A 16,842-nucleotide genomic window follows, 5' to 3' on the forward strand; every position below is an offset into this window, starting at 1 on the left:
GTGCATCATATTCAATATTGTTTTTTTAAAAAAGGAGAAAATTTGGGAGTGGGTTCAGGAAGTGGAGAGATGAAAAGAAGGAAGCTTACATTTCGTTGAGATATATGTAAACATTCTTTATTCTCCTTACCCCAAATCCCACAAACAAGAAACAAAAAGATTTCTGGGTATGGCACCATTTTCCACTTCTTCATTCGATGACTGTTTGATGGATGTGTACTGTGTGCCAGGCACTGGGCTAGGTTTCAGAGAACAGAAAGAGCAAAGTCTAAGCTCTAATGACACTTACCATGCAGAAGCCATGAGGCAGGGAGAAGACAGAAAATAAACACGTCAACAAAATAATTTCAGATATTAGGAAATACCAGATAATGTGTGGAAAGAGTGGGCACTTTAGCTTGGGTAATCTGGGAAGTTTTCTCCCAAAATGTGTTGATTGAACTGAGCCCCAAATGGAGAGAAAGTCATCCTTGTAAAAATCTGAGGGAACAGTGTTGAAAGCAGAGAAAAGAGCTGGTACAAAAGTCCTGAAGAGGGACTTGGGAAAAATTTCATTTTGAGGTCACATCTTATATGAATAATCTCTGGATTACTATATTTAAAAGTAGGCTGGAGGGTTACCTGTCTCTGAAGAATCTCATAGGAAAAGAGTTCGGTGGTCAAATGGCTTTGGAAATTGGGTGGTGCTAATGATGATGCATTTTTGCTGAACTGGCATTTTTTTTTTTTAGCCAACTCCATAGTGAGATGATTGGGTTCAACTGCTGGGAGTTCTCTGGATTCTGAATATGAAGTTCTGGGGCGGATTGCATTTTCCAAAGATGGCCACAGCAATATCTCCTGTCCCACGTGCTCTTCTTACAATATAACCTTGATATTCATGATTTTAATTGTGGGAGTCTAGTTTCTTCCCCTTGAATCAGGATGGGCTTGTGACTATACTAGTAGTGACTCTATTTGACCTCAGAGACCAGGTCATAAAAGGTACATAGCTTCCATTTGGTTCTGTTAGGGTGGTAACTCTTGGACCCAGCTGCCATGCTGTGAGGAAGCACAGGCAGCCACGTGGAGAGGCTTCCTACAGGTGTTCTAATTGACAGCCTCAGAGGCAGTTCTCACCAACAGTCAGCATCAACCCCAGACGTGTGAGTAAAGGAGTCTTCAGATGATCCCCGCTTCCACCTGTCAAGTCACTCCAGCCTAGAATCTTCCAGCTGGGTCCCTAGACATTGTACTACAGAGAGCAGATGTACCTACATGCCCTTTCCCAATTCCTGACTCACAGAATCTGGGATCACAATAAAATGATTGCTACTTTACACTCTCAAATTTGGGGTGGTTTATTTCACAGCAGCAGACAAGTGGACAGATCCTTAGTGCCTTTATTGTCTGCTGTGGACACTGGTGGTCTCTTCAGGCAAGAGAGGATGATACTCAGGTTCTAGGGCCATTGTACTAAAAAGTCAACATTGTGGAATCCAGAGCTCAAATCCTTTGCCCCCAAGATGGACCAGCAGGCTAGACTATTCAGACAGGCCAAGCTGGACCCAAAAGAGGTGATGCTCCACTCCTGTACGTCCTTGCTGGTAGAAAGCCAGGCACCATCTGAGTCCCTTCACCCTCTACCCACTGGCTTTCATTCTGCCCTCCAGAATGACGCCACTCTTCCACATGACCTTTTCACAGAGCCAAAACCAGGCATCATCTTCTTATGGTCCAACCAAATTAAATCATTTGCCATTCTTTGAGGGTGGTCTACAAAGTTCCACCTCAAAGGATTTGTTCAAATATTCCTTTCCTGCCTTAAAGTCTGCATGCAAATACAGCCTTGTCAGCTGGGAACAATTCCATTATTTACCTCCTTCACAGTTTATAGCATATGGTTTAATAAGACAGCCTCTGGAAGTATCCTGCCTGATTCAAGTCCTTGCTCTTAGTAGATCTTAGTAGATCATGAGCATGTTACTTAAAATGTCTAAGAGTCAGTTTCCTAATCTGTAAAATGTGGATGATGATAATAGTACAGGTTTCATGGAGATAGTGTGAGAATTAAATGAGTTAATTTATGAGACCATTTTTAAAAGGACCTGGCTCATAGTAAATATTATAGTAAATATATACATATAAAATATATACTCATACATATAGGAAGTATGTAGTGTATATATAGGATAGGTATACATGTGTACCCATATAGGTATACAAATGTATATTTAGTATATGCATATATAGTAGATATATATATATATTTATTTAAAATATATGATGTATATACATATATATTCCTTAAAGTCCTTGCTACCCTCAACATTGTATTAATTACATCATGGCCATGTGGTTATACATATTCCTCATCTACGAACTCTGCGAACTCATTGATATGAGTGAGTGAGTCTTAGTCATGGTCGTTTCATCTTGGCATAATGCTCTGTCTTCTCCAGGGAAGGATATATACCTTATTCACTTCTGTGACCTCAGAATCCAGCACAACCTTGACCATTGTAAGAGCTCTATCAATGTTGCTTGAATTAATGAATGGCAAAGTGATCCATGCGGGATGTGTCAGTGGGAGGTGCAGGCTAACAGTATGATGTTGAAAAAAATCAGTGTCTTCTTCCAAGAGCTCTCTGACCATCCATTGCCTCAAGTGGTGGAAGGTCTGAGACAAGTCCTAGTGATCTGACATGTCAGCCTCAGAGGGAGCCGAGGTCAGAGAAATCTGAGTCAGTCCTGAACCACGAAGGGAGGGCTAAAGCAATGAGAGCTTTTACTGTGCTGTGACATCATCTCCCATCCATTTATAAGGGTGAAATGGGTTTACCAGTGGTTCAGGGAATTTAAAAAGAAAAAGCACCTCAACCTTCTCCCTACATTTAAGAATGTAAACGGCCCCAGGAAAAGACTTGGGTGCTGAGGTAATTTTCTAGATGGGCTTGCAAAATTCATTTGTCATCAATTTCAAGGCCAGTGCAAAGAAACTGGGAACATGGATGTGGATGGTTCTGGAAAGTGTTGTGGGGGGGCAGACACCATACTTACCACCCATGATCTGAGTAGGAACTTTTGAAACATGACACCCTAAGCCTAAAACCAGAGCAGGCTGCAATGATCAGGCGTTTTAATGTGGAATATGGAGGGAGGAGGGGAAACCAAGTGGAGGACACACCAGCCCAGTGCCATGAGGGAGTGTGGAGTCACGTGCATTTAAGTATTTTTTAGTTGACAGTGCTAAGGACACAGATATCAATATGATCTCGGTCCTCATGCAATTGATGACCTAACATGAAGGACCAGCATATAAGGAGACGTGTACTAAGTGTTGTGAGAGAGGGAAGCAGAGGAGATGTGGAAACAGAGAGGAGGAGCCCAGATACACCTGTCAACATGAGTAGGTACTACCAGTGGTGGAGGGAACCCTTGACTTATGATTCCCACATGCCTGCCAGGGTGAGCTTTCTAAACTGCTAATGTGACCATATTATTTCCTTCTAATAACACCTTTTTATAGTGATAATTTCCACGGACTGAATCTTTTTGGCCCTCCCAAATTCACATCTTGAAGTCCTAATCCCCAGTGTGATGGTATTTGGAGATGGGACCTTTGGGAGGTAATTAAGTTTAGATGAGGTCTTGAGGGTGGATCCCCCATGATGGGATTAGTGCCTTTATAAGAAGAGACTAGAGAGCTGTCTCACTGTCTCTGTCTCTGTCTCTCTCTGTCATATGAGCATACAGCAAGGAGGTGGCCATCTGTAAGCCAGGGAGACAGCTCTCACCAGAGCCTGACCGTGCTGGCACCCTGATCTGAGACCTCTAGCCTCTCAGATTGTGACATGTAAATTTCTGTTGTTTATTTCACCCAGTCTATGGTATTTATTGTAACAGCCTGGACTAAGACAATAATTAAAAATAATGATAGCTAACATTTGCTAAGGACTTATTGTGTGTGAGGCTCTGTTTTGAGTGGTTTTTTTTTTTCTCTCAATTTGTGCTGATATTACATCCACAGCTCTCTATTGCTTATAAGAGAAATCTCAGTTTCCTTGGCAAACCATTCAAGGCTCTCCAGGATCTGCCCCTGACCTTGGTTTTCTAGTTTCATTTTCTACTACTCCCCCATCTGAACCTTGAACCACAGGCATGCTCAAATGCTTGCAGTTGCTTCTAAAGAAGGCTCCATGCTTTGGCATCTGCTCTGGTGGTGCCTTTCTACACCTTTGTCCGTGAGGTCTGTCCTAGTCATACTTCAAGTCTCAGTTGACTGGTTGCTTCCTCTGGGAAGATTTCCCTCTCTCTCCAGGGGAGTATTCACAGCCCAGCCCTGTGGGCCTTTGCAGATGCTGCTGTAGTGGCCTGGCATGCTCTTCTTCTGGTTATTAATTTATCTTTCAAAATCTATCTCCCTGATAATTATGTGACACGACAGAGGTGTTAGCTAATGCTACGGTGGTAATCATATTGCACTGTGTAAATGTATCAAATCAACACATTGTACACCTTAAACTTACACACTGTTATATGACAATTACATCTTAATTAAAAAAAAAATCGATCTCCAGAATCACCCCAGGTCTGAAGACTTCTAGGACTCACCTGAGAGAACTGGCCGTACCCTCCTGATGCTCCCACTCAGCATATTTCTGTTGTTCTACCTGTGACACTGGACTGTGAGTTCCGTGAAGACAGGGACTGTGGTTCTGCCTCCAAATCTTCAACCTTTGGTAAATGTTTGATAAATGAATGAATGGATGCATTCATCACACCCCATTGTAGTTAATCTGCCTATACTGTATGTCATGAGCCCCTTGAAGGCAGGGATTTCTTCCTCTCATCTATTCTATATTCTCTTAGTTCATTTTTCTTTCTCTAGCAATGGTATTTGCACTAAGTTGGAGGCAATGTTTGTTAGATGAGTGAGTCAAGACTCAGAAAACTCATCTGTCTCCATTTGGGTTATTTTTTAATCTTAAGCAAAGTAAAGTGACACAATTACGAGTCTAGGGTGGAGTCGAAAGAACACCTTACAAGAAGCCCTAAGCTCTGGGTTCTGGACCTAGAGTCTTTATGATGACCTTGACCAGTCACTTACTCAGTTTGAATCTGTTTTCTGGGAATGATTTGTCAGCTAGAGTAATAATATCCAACACACAAAGTGGTTCTGAAGACCAAACAAGACAGTATACATAAAATGCCTGGCTCAACCAATGTTAATTTCCTCTCACTTGGTTAGTGTCATAACATGGCTTAGATTTGGTTAGTTCCTTAAAAGCAAAATTCTGTAGGTCTTTGAGCATTATAGACACTCTAATTATGTCCCTCGTCAGCTAGATGTCATATGGTGCCCTTGAAACCTGACACTGGACTTTGCCAGGAAGATATTAGCCTACTCCCAACTTATACTATTTTGAGATTTGATGGCTTTGGAAAGAAGATAACAGCTCACTTTTATGCAGATAGAGGATGGCTGTGCTTTGGAAGAAAGTGCCAAAACCTCAACTAACGCCACTTGGAAAGAATTCAGCAAGCTCTGAAGTTGGGCATTCAAAGGCTATTATTTCCATGCCAACATAAGAGTTTATTCAGGAAGTTGCAAAAAAATTTCAAATCTCATAACAGTGAACTCCAAGGGAACTGGAAAATTCTCTAACTCTGCTGCTTATACATGTTCAACAGTCAGGAAGATGGGAAGAAGGGTGCATTTGTCAGGATAGTCTTGTTTATGCTGTATTTACAAATAACTTCAACATTTCAGTGACTTAAAACAGCAAAAAAGCAGGTTTTTTAAATTAATGCTATTGATACATGTTAATTATGTGGAAGCAGGTTTCTGTTGTTCTCATTCCAGAATCAAGGCCGATGGACCCTCTACCAGATGTACTGTTGTCAGTCCTTGAGGCAGGGCTGTAGGTCATGGTGAATCATGCACTGAGTCTTACAACTTCTGCCTGGTGGTGACATATGTTACATCTGCACGCATTTCATTGGCCAAGTAAGTCATAAGGCCTTACCAACGTCATGAAATGGGGAGGTGAGCCCTGAAAGAGGAGTGCCAGAAATACCAGTGAATCATAAGGGAACAGAGCAAATAGATTCAAGAGGTAATTGGGGAGTAGAATTAACAGGATTCAGATAAAGGATAAAAGGGAAAGGAAGACGTTTAGGGTAATACTTTCATTTCTGGTTTAGATAACTGTGTAAAGATGGTGCAATTTACTGAAAAAGATATGGTAGTTTGGGACATGTTGCATTTGCTCTGGCTGAAGACAACCAGGAGATGGTAAATAGGGAGTTGAGTATGTGGATCTGGAGCTTAGGAGAAACATATCAGCTGGAGGTCAATGTCTGGTGGTCATCAGCTCAGAAGTGGTGATGAAACTAAGGGAGAATGGATAGAGTAAAAAATAGCTTCGGAAAATATGATAATATCAGGTGTCGGTGAGGATGTCGAACAACTGGAATATTTATGCAATGATGATGGAAGTGTAAGCTGATACAACCATTCTAAAAAACCATTTTTACCTAGGAAAAATGTGCAAGCCTTCTCATCCAGCAATACCAGTCCTGATTCTATAGCCTAGACAACTTCAGAGATGATATAGAAAAATAGTTCATAGCAGCATTGTTGTACTAGCAAAAAAAATAGGAAACAGCCCAAATATCCATCAACAGGAGAAAGGCTGAATAAATCCTGGAGTATTCATACAATGGAATGATGAAGCAATAAAAAATAATGAAACAGAACCTCAGAAACATGGATGAACCTCAAGAACATAATGTTAAGTAGAAAAAAGAAAGTTACAGAAGAGAACATCCAGTATGTTTCTTTTTATATAAAGTACAGATGCTTGCAAAACTAAACGATCATGGAGAAACTTTAAAAATAAGTGAGGAAATGATAAACACAAAAATCAGGAAATGGTTTTCTCTGGGGGGAAAGGGTAGGGGATAGAACCCCAAAAGTGCACACAGGGGGTTTCAAAGATGATTGTAATATTCTATTTCTTCAGAAAGGTGGTAGGGACAGGGGTGTAAGTTGTCCTTATTTCCTTTTTAACTTACCTCTATTTCACAAATATTTTTTGTTTCTACTCAATGCTTTTTAATACTTTGTTTTTTAAAGTAGTAATCTAAAATGTAAAAACGAAAAACAAAATAAAGGAGGCTTGAGTCATGGGGCACAATACATCTCAAAGGATAGTTAGAAAAACAGGAACCTTTAAGGGAGACTCACCTAATGGCCAGAGACAGCCAGGTGAAAATAACGTCATAGAAATTAGAAGAAAGGTAATAATCAAGGCTTTTATTTATGAAGTGCCTTTAAGTGCCAGATACTTGGTTAAGCACCTTATGAATTTATTTCATTTACTCTTCCAGCAATACTGTGAGGTTGATATTACCATGTTCTTTTAACAGATGAAGGAAATGAGACTCAAGGAAATCAAGTAATTAGTCCAAGTTCTTATATCTATATAAGTGGCAGAACTTGGATTAGAACAAGGTCTCTTTGACTAAAAGTCTGTCCTCTTAACCACAATGTTTTGTTTTCTCTCCTCCAAGGGAATGCAGATTTGACAAGGAGGAAGGAGTCAGCAGTATCAGATGCTGCAGAAAAATCAAGGAAAATGGAGCAGAAGTGCTTCCATTGAATTTGAGAATAAGGAGATTATTGGTATCTATCCACAGTATCAGCTATGGCAGTGGAATGGTGCTAGTGAAATTCAAATTGCATTAGATCAAAGCATGAACGGGAAGTGAGAAAGTAAAAACACAGAGTATAGAATATTCCTTAAAGGAGAAAAACAGCCTTAGGCAAAAGTTGCCTTAGTTTGGCGATAACTGGCACTTTGGATAAGTAGGAGAGTTATAAGTGGGTTGCAGAATCAGGGTCCTGATTTGAATCAGGAAAGAGAGGATGAGAATATGTGAGCAAGAGGGCCAGCAAGGAAAAGACCAGGGTAGGAGATTTCTACTTTCAACCAGGATGAAGTAACCATGAATGAACTTCGCCTCCTCATAAACAATAAACAAGAAGACAAAATATCTGAAAGACCTGTTCTCCAATATTGCACAACAGGTAGTGCAAAGCTGTGACCCATGAAAAAAGGTAAACAAATAAGATGAGTCTAAATCTCTGAACTGTAGGCTCAGGAAGGAAGAAACTGAATGAGCTTGGAGACCTCACTAACTTGAGGACAAGAGCAAAGACAAGGAAGTTGTGGTACTAGGAACTTTTAGGGCAGAGTTACAGAGAGAAGGGAGCCATGCAGAAAAATATCTCCAAAAATCTGCATAGGGTCCCCTGGAATCTTTGCTGAGTAAAAGGTCACACACGTTTGGAGTGAAGAAAGACCAGGCAAAGAATGACCAGGAGTTGTAATCAGAACAATTCCCAGAACTCATAAAAGTCAGGGAAACATTCAAGCTCCAGAAAGTCAAATTCAAAAGCCTTGGTGATCACCTGGGGGGCATTCAGTGAACACTCCGGAGGCATCATTCCTTATCGTGAGCTGAACAATTCCTCTAGTAAAGCCTATTCTGGAACTGCCTTAGAAAAACTTAAAAACAGGTCTCCAAGGAGTCAGATGAATCCACAAGTAATTTAACTACCTGCAAAAACAATTGTTTTCAGAAACACATTATGACTAGAGAAGAAAACTATCTCACATCAAAACATTGTGTGCTTATTAATAAAATTAAGATAAAGATCACAGGATCACCTCAGTAGATGCAGAAAAGGCATTTGACAAAATACAACATCCTTTGAGGATAAAAACCCTTGACAGAATGGGTATAGGAGGAATATACTTCAACATAATAAAGGCCATATACGACAAACCCACAGCTAACATTATACTCAATGGAGAAAAATTGAAAGCTTTTCCTCTAAGATGAGGATGCCCACTTTCACCATTCTCATTCCATGTGGTACTGGAAGTCTAGCCACAGCAATCAGGCAAGACAAAGAAATAAAAAGGCATCCAAATTGAAAAGAAAGACATAAAAATGTTGCTATTTGAAGATGGTATGATTTTGTTTATAGAAAATCCCAAAGACTCAACCAAAAAACTGTTGGAACTAATCAACGATTTCAGTAAAGTTGCAGGATACAAAATCAACTTACAGAAACCAGTTGCATTTTTACACACTAATGTTCTGGCTTCTTAGATCCTTCAAGATCCAACCCTTGACATTCTGTCCAGTCTCATCTCTCACCACTTCTCTCACCAGGCTTTAAACTTGGGGTCTTCCATGCCTGGAACTCTTGTCAACCTATGCCTAGCTTCCACTGTTCCTACTCCCTGGAATATCCTTTCTTCTTGTATTAACTAGGCTAAGCCATAGTTGACTTTCAAGACTTAAGTTACCTGAGAACTCTTCCTAGAAGACTTTCTGACTTTCCCCTCCTTGTACTCCTTCACCCCATGGCTGTGCTATATAAGGTTTGTCTGAGTTCCCATATAGCCTACATAGACCTTGATCAAATCGATATTTGATCATATGGAGCGACTTCCTTCTAATCTTTCATCTTGAGGGCATGGATTGTTCATCTCTCTCTCTCTCTCTCTTTTTTTTTTTCCACACCCAGAGCATTGGTTGGTATCTAGTGGGTATCACTAAATATTTGTTGAATGGGTAGACCTGAGAATCACACAATTCATAGTGTATGAAAAGAAACTCTTCTTCAATAGAATGAGATATTCCTCTAAACCCTCTCCTCCAATGCTTAGTGCAGAACCTTGAACAAAGAAGGGATTTAATCAATGGTTGACACCCTGTTTGAAATGTGCATTTAAGAGAGGTTGCCTTTAATACTTCCTTTTATCTTAAAATCAAAGACTTTAGTTCTAGTTTAGTTCAAGTTTTGTTAACCTTGTGAACTTGGATATTCACTTTTTCTTCTCTTGGCTTAACTTTCTGCATCTGAATAATGAGAATGATAATAAAACTTACCACATAGGATTATTCTGAGAATTAAGTGAGATGTCATCTAGATGAAGGACTCTTTGTTGCATTTGAAATTATCAAATAGGGTTTTCCCAAAGGGTAATAACCACAGTTATCCAGAGGGATTCAAGTCTGGATAACTTGGGAACACTATTTCAGAAAAGTTTCATAGGATATAAAACACTTTTGAGGCTGATAAATAATCTTGAAATACAGCATGGATTGTGGCTTAGCAAGGAGAGGACATATCTTTTTTCCCCCCTTTCTTCCTTCTGTCACATCTGGCTCAGGTCATCAGGTAAAATTAGTTAGTTTCACCCTGTTGACATCTGTCTCTGTCAATGCAAGCCCTAGGCAGCTTGGGTGCAAATCAGCACAAGTGTTAGCCTTCTCCCTGGAGAAGCACAGAGATTACTCCAGGATCAGGAAGGAGATTTGGGGATGAGGGAAAAGCAATTTCATGATATTGTCTGGGAATATTTTGGGTGCACTAAATGAAAAAACTTGAGCAAGGGCTACCTCTCGGTTTTATAATAGGTTTTAAATCTCTCTCTTACAAATAGTAACACAACAACAGCAAAACAAAAACAACTGCTTTGGTTCCTTTCTTGTTCAAAGTAGAAAAGGTTGGCTAAGAAAATATCAATGATAATAAGTATTGTATTTTAAAACACACAGTATTTTTCTCTGTGAAATAAGTATTCATGATTCATTTGAACCTCACAGCAACTACTTGGGGTAGATAGGGCAGGTATTACTCCCCTATTTTATAGCCAAGGAAAGAAAGATTCAAGTCCCAAAGGTTAAGTGATCTGTCCAAGGTCATCAGCTAAGGAGTAGGAGGCTTGATTTGAACTCTAGTCTTATGATTCCAAATCCTCTTTGAAGGCACAAGGTTGTTTCTCTCTTCCGTGCTTTGGCTCATCTTGTCCCCTCTGCCTGAAACAACATAAAGGGAAGGAAGAGCTTTCAAATGGCCACATTTTCCAAAGAAAGAGTGAAGTAATGAGCTCCTCATTGCTGGAGAAGAGTAAGCAGGGTGTTGTAGGTGAGATTCAAGTACTGAATGGAAGATTGGACTTGACAGCCAGAAGGTCCTTTCCAAACCTCAATTCTATATCATTAACCTGAAAGCACTAAAACTGACAATATAATCCATGGACCTGGAAGACAGGCTGGGAGAGCAGAAGTGTGGATATGGACGCTAAACCAGAAGAGAACCTTCAGTTCACAGAATCCTAGAGCATCATAACCAGAGGGGTCCTTGGCCCAGCTCCCTACACCAACTGTAAAACTCTCTTTCCCCCTCTACCACCTGCTAATTAGGAAAGCCCCAGCAATTTGTAAAAGAAGAACCTCAAGGTCTGTTCTGGCTCTGAGAATCCAGGAAAAGGTGCATCTTGATGAGTCCTGGAGTGGACCAGACCTGGAGCAGATCCTAGGAAGGACCCTCACAGATTCCACCTGAACTAGACCTCCTCATGACAGTTAGGACCAAAGACAATTGTTCTGAAGATTTAGCCTGGTAATTTAACAGGGCTCCAGGTAAAATGCATGGAGAGAAATAATTGACTTCAAAAATAAACCAGTGAAAAATATATACATATTACCAACAGGTAAATAATGGGCCAAACCAATTCAAGTTACTGATTCCTGGAGCAGAGTTCAAGTGGATGAGGCATGGATGGATACACTTTAGAGTTGAAGTAGAAATTCTGGTTTTGTCAATGAGTAGAAATTCTGGTTTTGAGTAGAAATTCTGGTTTTGTCACTGACTTGAGGTGACTCGGCAAGTCAGTCACCTGTCTTTCCCTGTATCCTTACCTATAACTTCGGAAATATTCATGTCCACTTCTCCGAGGATTAAAATGACCGATGGACGTGGCACATAGTAAGTGTTCAATAAATTCCAATACCTTTTCCCCTTCCCAGAAGTAACAAAATGTCCAATTATTGAAAAGCAAACTGTTGTATCACATCAAGAATACATCAAAATACTACGGAAGAAATTTAGGAAATTGTCTACTGCTTTTCTTAGACGATTTGAGTGAGGACCAAAGGCTAATGTTTATCATCCATCATTTAGTGCAATTTGAAGCAAAAATAGGAAACTGTGGGTCATTAATCTGGCTTAAGGGGTCACCCTGCTCAAGGCCAAACCAGTTGCTCTTCACATCTTTGTCCTACGCTGGGTTTTCGCCTGTGCCCTGGGAGCCCTTCCCCCACCCCTCGTCCGCTGTCAGCATGACTGATGAATTCAATATCCCCCTCTCCCCAGCTGACAGCCCAGAGAGCTGACTCCAATCAGCAGGTCTCCTGGCTGCCTGACTCAGGCCTCCCCAGTCAGAGGCAGGGTCTGCCGTGGACAGACAGACAGGTCTGGAGAGGCTGGTAAGTGAGAACTCCCCGAGGGCCTCCACCAAGAACCCATTTGATGAAGCTGCCATTCACCCTGTCAGGTTGAGCGTGGGATTCATCAGGACCCAGCCAGGCTCCCCTTCACCCCCATCAATGTGACCTAAAAGGTTGTTTTTTAGGCTTGATTGCTCCGAGGGCATTGGTAAATCCACCAGTTTGTGATCCATCCATGCCTGACAGTCTGTTATTCTAGAAGCATTTACGCTTTGAACCAGGAGAGTAGGAAAAGGCTTCTTGGTGCCATCGTGGGACAGAGATTCGCTGGTTTATGGATGCATCCCACAAATATTTACTCAGCCAGCTGGTTAACTATGGAGATTAACTAATGGGGGGATGTTTGCTGGTGGGCCTCCCTATAAAGAAATCCCACTCAATGTAATGGAACCCAGAAATTTAGACTGAACAACTATGAGTATTGAATTACTATTGAACAGATGTGTCAGGCATGTTGCATATATCACCGAATTGACTCTGTAGTGTCCCTGTATGTAATACTACTACTGTATCTCATTTTAGAGGTGAGGAAACTGAGGCTCAGAGGCGCTCGGTGACTTATTTGAGTCCCATAGACAGAAGGAGTCAGAAATGGGGTCCAAGCAAGTCTGGCTCCAAATCCCATGATCTTACCCATTTTATTTTTTTTCTTTTCATTTAACTTTTGGGTTTATTTATTTATTTATTTATTTTATTTATGGCTGTGTTGGGTCTTCGTTTCTGTGCGAGGGCTTTCTCTAGTTGCGGTAAGTGGGAGCCACTCTTCATCGCGGTGCGCGGGCCTCTCACTATCGCGGCCTCTCTTGCTGCGGAGCACAGGCTCCAGACGCGCAAGCTCAGTAGTTGTGGCGCCCTGGCCTAGTTGCTCCGCGGCATGTGGGATCTTCCCAGACCAGGGCTCGAACCCGTGTCCCCTGCATTGGCAGGCAGATTCTCAACCACTGCGCCACCAGGGAAGCCCCGATCTTACCCATTTTTGTGGCATTGCCTGTTCCCACTCCTTTTCTTAGCTGTTGGTAGGATAAAAGGAAGACAAAGCTGTTTATGGAAGCACTTTGAAAACATATAAAGCTCTCTGTTGTAAGAGAATAATGTTCTTTTGGAGGCATCTCAAGTTGCGCTGGGTGTCTCTCAGTGGACAATGGAATGTTTGGGTCGACTGACCTCTCCTTCAAGTTCAAGAGGCCTCTCAGGTTACAGCCATCAAGGCTGCTTTGGAGCCCTGGGATTCTGAACTATTTCCTGGTGTGCTGCTCCCGGGCTGAGGCTCCCGAGTGTGGCCTGAACCTGGTGGCACTCTGCTGCCCACAGAGAGATGAGGTCGGCTGGGACGTTGCCCTGGGGTTTTTATCCAAATAACCACTGGAATAGGCTATATTCAACCTGGTGAAAATGTTTATTTCTTATACTGATTTGAAGTAAGCGTCCTTTCCTAAATCTCCCCACTAAAACAGGAAGTAAAGAGGGCTTTTCTGTGTTCAGAGAGATTTCTCTTGCATTTCTTAGCTACTTGCTGTAGAGGTTGAGTCCTTCAGTCCAGAAGACATGGAGATAAAGTATTAAGAGACAATGTGGCATAGCAGAAAAGGCACTGAGCTAGGGGTCAGAGTCCCATGTCCTGCATGATTCACTCACTGTATACCTTTGGGCAAGTTGCTTAACTTCTCTGTTTCCATTTCTCCATCTACAAATTGGGGGTGATCATACTTTTTCATCTACAGAGATTGTGCAGGACGAATGTGATAATAATTTCATTTATCCATTCTTTCATTCATTCACTAACTGCTAGAAGAGAGATATAGTGATAAATTAGACAGTCATGGCCTATGCTTCTGGTCTAGTGGGAGAGATAGATATAAATCAACATTAATAGAGATTATTTTTGAATGAAACGTTGCGGGAAGTGTTAGGAGAAAGGAATATAGGGTGCTGCGAGGGCCTGTGGTTGAAAGTGTCGCTTGAGGTGAGCCCTGAAGGATGAATAATAGGTGGTCGAGTGAAGAGGGTGGGGAAGGGCATTTTGGTGAAGTAAAGCAGCATGCATAAAGTTGCAAAGGAGTTTGGCACAAACCAAGCATGGAGAGGAGAGAAGACCAATGTGTAGGGTGACCATATGCCCCTGTTTGCTGGGGACAGTCCCTTTTAAGGCTCAGGGTACTCATTAATAGAGCCTTCTTGCCCTCTCCAAAGCATCTCTGTTTGGATGAGAAATTATACAGCCATCTCACTAATGTAGCTGCTGGGTAGTAAGCAAAGTAGAGTTTTAGGCTAGATGGGTACAGAGACAGGCTCAGGTTTTGTGGTCACATTAAAGAGTTTGGTCTTTACCCCAAGGGCGGTAGGTACGAATTGGAGGGTAAAAAATTGATAATAAAAATTAACATTTATTCAGAATGTCTAAGAGCCTGAATGATGCTCTAAGCCTTAGAAGACGTAGGTAGGTATGCTTTCTAACCCCATGTTATACACAAGGCAACTGAGCCTTGTCGAGATCAAGGAACTTGCCCAGGGCCACATGGCTGGTGAGTGGCAGAGTGCAGATTTGAAACCAGGCCTCATTCCAAAGGCTGGGTCTTTAACCACTCTGACACTGCCTCCCAGAAAAGAACGTCTTTGGCTATAAATGTATTCTGTTCAAGAGCTTCTGGTTTTCTGCACACCTAGTTGACTTTAGGACGTATATGTTGGAATGAACTGAAGTCTCGACAGCAACATCTCTTTACTTCATGGGATGAATGGTAGAACTGAGTGTTTAGCATGACATCAGAATAGTAGCAGTACTCTCCACTGTGGCATTGAGATTCAGGATGAAGGCCCTGGTCTGCCAGCTGTGACCTGAGCAAAACCCAGTCACAGAGCCAGTTACTTCTCAGAGCCCAGCCTTCAACTCTCCAACAGGACACAGCCTGTTCCTTCACCAGGCTGTGTCCAAGGACACGGCAAATGTGAAAGGGTTCTGTAAGCTGGAAAACACAACAGTGAGAACAAAACCAAACACATGGCAAGCAATTGTTGTGAGCTTCCTTATTACCAAAGAACTGGGTTAAATAATTTATGTAATTTTTTTTTCTTTTACTCCTCAAAATTACCCCCTGACGTAGATACTATTATTATTACCATTTAGCACATGAGTAAGTTGAGGCCCAGAGACTTAAGTAACTTGTTCAAAGTCACAAGGCTGGTACTCAAAGTCAGCCGAGGGGCCTACAAGCCAGGGCTCTTAGCCCTTATGTAAACCATTAAACAATGGTATCCACTCCGAAGAGGACAATGTACCATAAATGGCACTGAACCATTTTTCCTGGAGGCTCAAGAGCCCCAAGATAGGGTGAGGATATTTAAGAGGAAATGAAGTGGAAGGTGGGAGGTCACTGGCTTGTGGGGCTCTGTCCAGGAGGAGACAAGTGCACTCAGGTCAATGCTCCCACAGAAGTCTTTGAGGGGGTTATGAGATGGCCAGACAGGGCTGGAGAAGCATCAGTGATGAGACCTGAATTTGTTAGGATGCAAGTGGTGGGTTTTGTTTTGAAATTAGGTCTCTTTCTTGGTCCCAGTGGCATGGTGAGTGAGAACAGGACTGCCATCTGGGGAGTTCTCAGGTGGAGTATATTAGAGCTGTCACATGCTTTGTCTCCATCATCAGTCAGTCAACAAACACTGCATAAGCCAAGACTCAACTAACATGATAACTCTTATATCCGAGACTTGATTACATGTCAACCATTATTCCATATTCCTTATGCACATTCCTCAAATTAGTCTTCACATCAGGCTTTACTATTCCTGTTTTGCAGATGAGGAAACTGAGCACAGAGAGATGAAATCCTAAGCCCAATTCCCCCGAGCTGGCATGTGGGTTTGAATCCAGTTTGCTGTGACTACAGAATTTGTGCTCTCAATCGCCGGGAAAGGTGACCTCCACTGACACAACACCACAAGGAGTTGTCTCAACTCATATTTATAGAATACCTGCTCTATGCCGGGTGAGTTTTTTAACCCTTCTGGGCTTCCTCATCTGTAAAATGGGAATATTAATAACGCTTACCTCAGAGGGCTGATGTGGGGAATAGATGAACTAGAGAATGCAAAGCACTCAATACAGAATCTGATGAGGATCAAGTAAACAGTCAAAAAGTGTTTGCTAAATGAATAATCTCCACAACTTTCTTGTTAGGTACTTACTTTATTTCATTATTCCTATTTTAGCTTGGGATTGGGTGCCCTGAAGAAGTTAGCCCTGGCCTCTGGAGTGATGTAGGAGAGCTACTTTTAGCATCATAGCCATGTTTCTTCTCTTTTTCTTCCTCCTACTTCTTCTTCACATACAATAAACTGCACATATTTCAAGTGTACAATTTGGTAAGTGTATGTACATACCTATGAAACCATCAACCTAATCAAAATAGTTAATACATCCATCATCCCCCATCAACCCCATGTGTTAATACATCCATCACCCCCCATCACCCCCATGTATTTCCTCCT

General features: G+C 41.6%; 1 long non-coding RNA gene across 14 annotated transcripts in view; it reads left to right on the forward strand.

Moving 5' to 3' along the window:
* LOC309638782 overlaps nt 1-16,842 on the forward strand; it is a 390,227-nt gene that overhangs the window by 104,033 nt on the left and 269,352 nt on the right. For 8 of the 14 annotated variants that reach the window (XR_014251270.1, XR_014251271.1, XR_014251272.1 and 5 more), the window contains one exon: nt 732-12,336. The exons of 1 other annotated variant lie outside the window; for it this stretch is intronic. This is a non-coding gene — a long non-coding RNA (uncharacterized lncRNA). The remainder of the gene's footprint in view (nt 1-731; nt 12,337-16,842) is intronic. 5 more of the 14 variants (XR_014251279.1, XR_014251281.1, XR_014251284.1 and 2 more) reach the window with 3 other exon arrangements.

Source organism: Balaenoptera physalus, assembly GCF_965194825.1.
Source record: "Balaenoptera physalus genome assembly, chromosome: 1".
Lineage (NCBI taxonomy): Eukaryota > Metazoa > Chordata > Mammalia > Artiodactyla > Balaenopteridae > Balaenoptera > Balaenoptera physalus.